Below are 6,000 nucleotides of genomic sequence, written 5' to 3' on the forward strand. Positions count from 1 at the left end.
GTATGAATTTTTTTTATTTTACTAAGACTAGTGAAAAATTGGACTAAATTTGGCCTATGAACATACATAATTACGCTAGTTAAAATTAGGAAGTCCACTAGCCATATTGTCTTTTTTATTTTCTGGTTGTTTAACTGCATAATCTGTGCAAAATATCTTCAAGAAAACTATAAACTTTCAAAGACTAGAAGCAAAACATAGAATCTTGCATTTGTCAATAATCATTTTCCTATTTGTATCTCTGATTTTCAACAGTCATCCTATTAGGTTTTCTCATTTATCATTGGTCAAATTTAGAATCGCCTATAATCTTTTTCATAGTTGTCATATCAAACTCTTGCATTTATCGTTAACCTCCTTTAGGTTCTTTAAATTATTTGGGTGGTGTAGCTACCGAGATTAATGCGGTCAATTATGTCTCACCTTGAATTTGGTTAGCCACCTCTCATTTTTTTCTAGGATTTTTTTTTTCATAGGTCATTTGTGGCATGCAGGAAGAGCTCGTGCAACTGTAGCAGGATTTGAGAAAGGAATTGATCATGATTTTGAACCTGTTCTTTCCATGACCCCTCTTAATTAAACCAGAGATAAAACTAGATATTATTTTATTGAAAGGCGGGATAGTGATATCATTTGCCATTATTCTTCCAGTTGAATCCATCCCACAATTGTCTTTAGTCACTTACACATTGATCCACAATCTATTTTGCATTTGTCAATTCCAGATCTCACATTTGGCTATCAAACCAATGTTGTAAAGGATCGATTAAAATCAATCCATTGGGATCCAAATTGCTTCAAATATTGTGATCAATAGATTTTTTAGTGTACATAGGTGTATCTAGTTTATCCCTAGTAAAACCTCCTTAATCTCAAAAGTGTTATGTTTACAACATAGATTCCCATAAGTGTCAATTTAACATAAAATAATCAATCTCTAAACATCAACATCCTTAATTGCATTATAGAAATCCTTCCTCTCCAAGGAAATACCAAGAATTAGTCTTAATATTAAGCCACAATAAATATTGACACCGAAACACCCATCAATTATTAATATTTTATGTTCCACCCTCTTTCTCATTGTAGCATCCTAAAATTGCACTCCTTGCAATTTCGATCACATTTGGGTCTTCACCTTAGTATTTGCACCCCTTGGCCTGATTGAAGACCTAATTATGCTCATACACATCACAAGCATTAAAAAAATTGATTGGCACCCCCTTGGGCACCTTGATCTTGACCCAAAATAGGGCAAGACTAGAGCATGGTGTCATGGTCTTCCCTAAAATGGGCCCTCTTTAAAACCATTTTCACATTTCAAATTTGAGCGGGATTCCCCTCTCCATGTCGGCTCATGTCAAAAAACTAATCAATTTTACCGATAGGAAAGTATATAAAGAGGATTTCCACTCTTATTGGATCATCATGAAAAATCAAGAAGCATTCAAGCACACATGAGATCAAGCATTCAAGCATTCAAGAGAAATTGAACATTTTTAGTCTTCCTTCAAGCCTTGGAGCAGCAATAAATTCAAGATTCAAGTATTGAAGTGGAGATCTACATCATATTTTATGAAACCCTAATTCCATGTGGAGGCAAGAAAAACTTCACAAGGAGGTATAATCATTCAATTTTCAGACATAATTCTGCATCTCCCTCAAAAGGAGAACCTTTCCTTTCAGTCATTTCAATTACGTTTATCTCAATTTCATGGTCAATTCCAAAATCAGGGTTTGACCTAAGGCAATCCCCTATTCCCAACCTATTTCCCTTTCTTTCTGTGTGTAGGAAACAAATGTGCAACTGTACTTCTCAGAATAAGCTTCAGACATAGAGACAGAACAACCCTTTTTGGTGTGAAGAAAATTCGGAGGACTGTGTTGTTGTGTCACGATCCCTGTTTTTTCAGGGAATTTTCACAGGACATATCTGAATCAACTTATATTACTTAGATCCAAGTGCACAATAAAATCCCAAACCTGTAGCTCATTATTTTCTCAAATTTACCTTCATTTTTCAGCACTTTAGCCTAAATCAGCATTTCAACTTACAAAAGAGGGAAATAAACATCATGATCAATTAATCCACTTAATTTTCAGTCCTTATCTAATTTGTGATTGAATGTAGTGGATTCCTCCCCTCTTTTGAATGTAAAGGAATTCCTCTCACAAAGCAAAAATTGATTTCGTGATTTCTCCTTCTATGTTGCAAATTGCCAAATCAAATTTTCCTCTTTACACTCATGAGTCTAGCTTAGGGTATGAACTTTATCCAAATTTTCAATTAGTTCCCATCTTTTTTTAGGTCAAGGTGTTCTCTTAACATACTTATGTGAACGTTCGTAGGCTTCTATTCTTGGAACTAGACATCCATAGCCCTTGCATTGTTCATACAATAGTCTTAAGAAAATCCTAAAAAATAAATAGGTTATTTAGCTTCATTCCCATTCACATAAAAGTCCCAATAATCAAAAAAATTATTGCATCCTTAGTGTGTCTTTAGAAATTATTCAATCCCATCACTCAATTTCAAAAGGGTAAGAACTCAATGGATCCATATACCGACCCAAATTTCAGTTCAACGAGCACCATGAACCTATCATCTTATTCATGTAGACAAGCTATACGAGGCAAAACTTTGGCATCAAATCCCAATGATTCATTTTTTGTTGAAAATATCCAAAAGGGTCTAACTCCTGAAGAACTCAAGGATGCTCAACAAGACCCCCATGTTCTTGCTATCATCAATGGGCTTTTGAATCACGATCCTAGTCAATATCTATTATTGCTAGCCCAAAATGATGCTAAATTACCCCCAAATTTTTATGTCACTACTATAATGCAACTTGGGGCCTCACTTCCTTGAATTTTAGGACCTATACAAGGGTCATCTTCTCACCAAGTCCCTACTAACACCCCATCAATGAGCACTACCCAAAGTGCCATCCAAAGCATTGCATCCACGTTGCTTTACAACAACCCACTCTATAACACCAATCTGAGTGGTTAGACCAACATTGCTTCAACTTTAGCTCCCATGTCCTCTACTCAGAGCTCTAATCCCATGAAATCATCTATGAGTGCTCAAGTCAATACAAATACTTCATCCCAGATAAATAGTTGCACTTTATCACAAGCTCAAACCAACATCTCTCAAATAGATACTTTTATCCCCGAGGGATCGACCTTCAGTTATCAAAATGTTTTGCTTCCTAATCAGGTCTCGTTGAATCCCTTTGGTGGAACTCAATCAAACGTTAACACATATTTTACCTATTTCATCCCACCCAATGTTTAAAGTAATTCTCAGTTCTTTAATCATTCCATGTTCCAACCACAACCAGTGTATGCGACTACCAATTCATTCATTGATCCCAATCAAGCTACCAAAGATCCCTTAACACAAATAGATATCCTTGTACAACAAAGCCAAAAATTTCAATGACAAATGTCCAACCTTCAAACTGGGGGTACTAAGAAGAGCTACATAATGGAGGAACTCTACCCCTATCATTTTGACAAAATAATGTATATGCCACCCTTCCCACCTAATTTTGCGGCTACCAAATTCGAAAAATATAAGGGAAAGGGTGACCCTTGGGATCATATTCAAGATTTTTCACTGCCTACATAGAGGTTATCGAAGAAGACACTAATCCTGTAATGTCCACCAAAATATCCTAGAGAAATAAACCAAAATCTACTAACAAAAGGAGATAAAAAATAAATTAAGGTGACTAACACTTCTATGCTATTTCTAACATTCAATTAATGCAACATTACTACCAATATTCATCAATGCGCCATTAATAATTTACATGAATGCATAAATCAACATGAACATATCCATAGAATCATATTACGCAAGCAGAATGACCATTTAATCATTAAAACAATCTCTATATAAACTCATACAATGTAAACCCATTCCCTAGGGTATCTCAACGTCATTACTTGACAAAATCCTAACACATCATATATCCATCTTAGAACATCATGTTCTAATATCCATTCCCTAGGGTATCTTAGAACATTTGTATAGCTTAGTCAGTTAGCATACTCTTTAGATTCTTTTAGAAACTACCAAATCAAATACTCCTAATATCCATTCTTTCATTTATCATAAAAGCATCATAGTTTGTATAACCATTCTCTTCTATAGGAATCGATTATTCTTTCAAGTTTCATTACATATCTCTAAGATAACTAGCTCACTTACCTAAGTAACATAACCCATTTCATCTAGATAACTTCCGTTTCTTAAACAAGATCTATAATAGCAACTCAATTTCCATAAGATTATACATACAATCTCATCTTACAATTTCAATACAATACAAATGCATACACACTAACTCTTTCTTATCCACATAGAGCTCATAATCTAACATTACATAATCAATATCCAATACTTCAATGAATGTCCCATAAGAACTTCACCTAACTACTACATCATCCCTTTCTCAATTACATCAACATCCATATGACGATACATAACATAAGGGTACATAATCTCTTTTACAAATACAAAGCATCATGATACATTGTTTCATTTTCTAAGTGTATATTGTTGGCAATTGACACTCATCTGGTGATTTCTGATGCTTGATTTATGGCTTAAGGTTGTCATTGATGGAAACTCTTCTTGGAGATTCAATCTGGTAGTCGTAATTCCTCTTATCTGGAAGTAGGAGTTAACTAGTAGCTAGTCAACCGGTTAATCAAGGGTATCTCTGTGATGTTTTGGTCTAAAAATTTTGGTGATTGCGGTGATTGATTTTGTGATCTCGGTGAATGAGAATGTCCTTAGGAAGCGTGTGATTATACTCTTTTGGTATGGTGTTATGTTTTGTTAAGATATTGAAGCCGACTTGGAGGAGATCATTTTTTATAAGACCGTATATAACATTGATTTGGTAATTGGTTTTCAGTGTGATATAGGTGTGGTATTCTGTTTTGGTGCGATTGAGCGCAGTTTCATGTGTGCATTTGGTTCATAGGTAATCCGGTAGCTGATTGAGACATAAACAGAGTATTTGCAGAGTGAGTACAGTCAGACATCTTGTGCTTAACCGTAACTCATTCTTGCATTATCAGATGCTATTTCAGAGTTCATTTCACTGTATTTCATTATTGTAATCAAATTGTAAGTCAGTGTGACTTCTCTAAAGGTTGTATCCTTCTGGGTCATTGTAATTGAGCAGTGAGCTCTAGGCAGTGAGCTTGAATGCAAGTGCATTCCCCATTTATATAATATTTATGTACTCCTAGACATAGTATATAAAGATTGTGGGTTCCAGCCCCATGGTGGTTTTTCCCTTTCCAGGTTTCCACGTAAAAATTTCAGTGTTGTGGATCTGTGGTTTATTTATTGCATGTTTATGTTCTTTACGGTTATGAATTGATAACCGGTGAATAAAGAATAAGTTTGTGAATTTGATTTCTGACTAATCATTGATTCACCCCCCCTCTTAGTGATCCCTAATTATAACAATTGGTATCAGAGCCTAGTTCCTGTAAGGAAGCTTAACCGCTTGAGGAAGGTCTAGGAGAATGATTCAATGGATTCCGATTTTCAGAGGCAGCTTTATGTGGCACTTGAGGATCTCGATGCAACTAGAAATGAGATCTGTACTTTGAAGAAGAACCTGAATGTTGCTGATGATTTCATTAATGGCCTGAAGGATCAAGAAAATGTCTCTAGAGAGAAGATGAAGGAATTGATGGACAAGCTGGCGGAGAAAGAAGATCAAATCATGGAATATCAAGACAAAGATGATGAAGTTGGGTGAATTCACAAAGCTGGTTCCCACTTTTGCCAACGAAGGAATTTGGCGAAAGTGGGAATTTCGGATTTGCTAGTGTTCGAGCAAAATACAAATGTTCGCTCGGACTACCCCTGGGAGTTCGAGCGAACCAAACTATTCAGTTGGGTTCGCTCGAACATCGAGTGGGTTCGCTCGAACATCGAGCGTGCCAAAATTGAGCTCACTAGTT

Source organism: Cryptomeria japonica, chromosome 6, assembly GCF_030272615.1.
Source record: "Cryptomeria japonica chromosome 6, Sugi_1.0, whole genome shotgun sequence".
Lineage (NCBI taxonomy): Eukaryota > Viridiplantae > Streptophyta > Pinopsida > Cupressales > Cupressaceae > Cryptomeria > Cryptomeria japonica.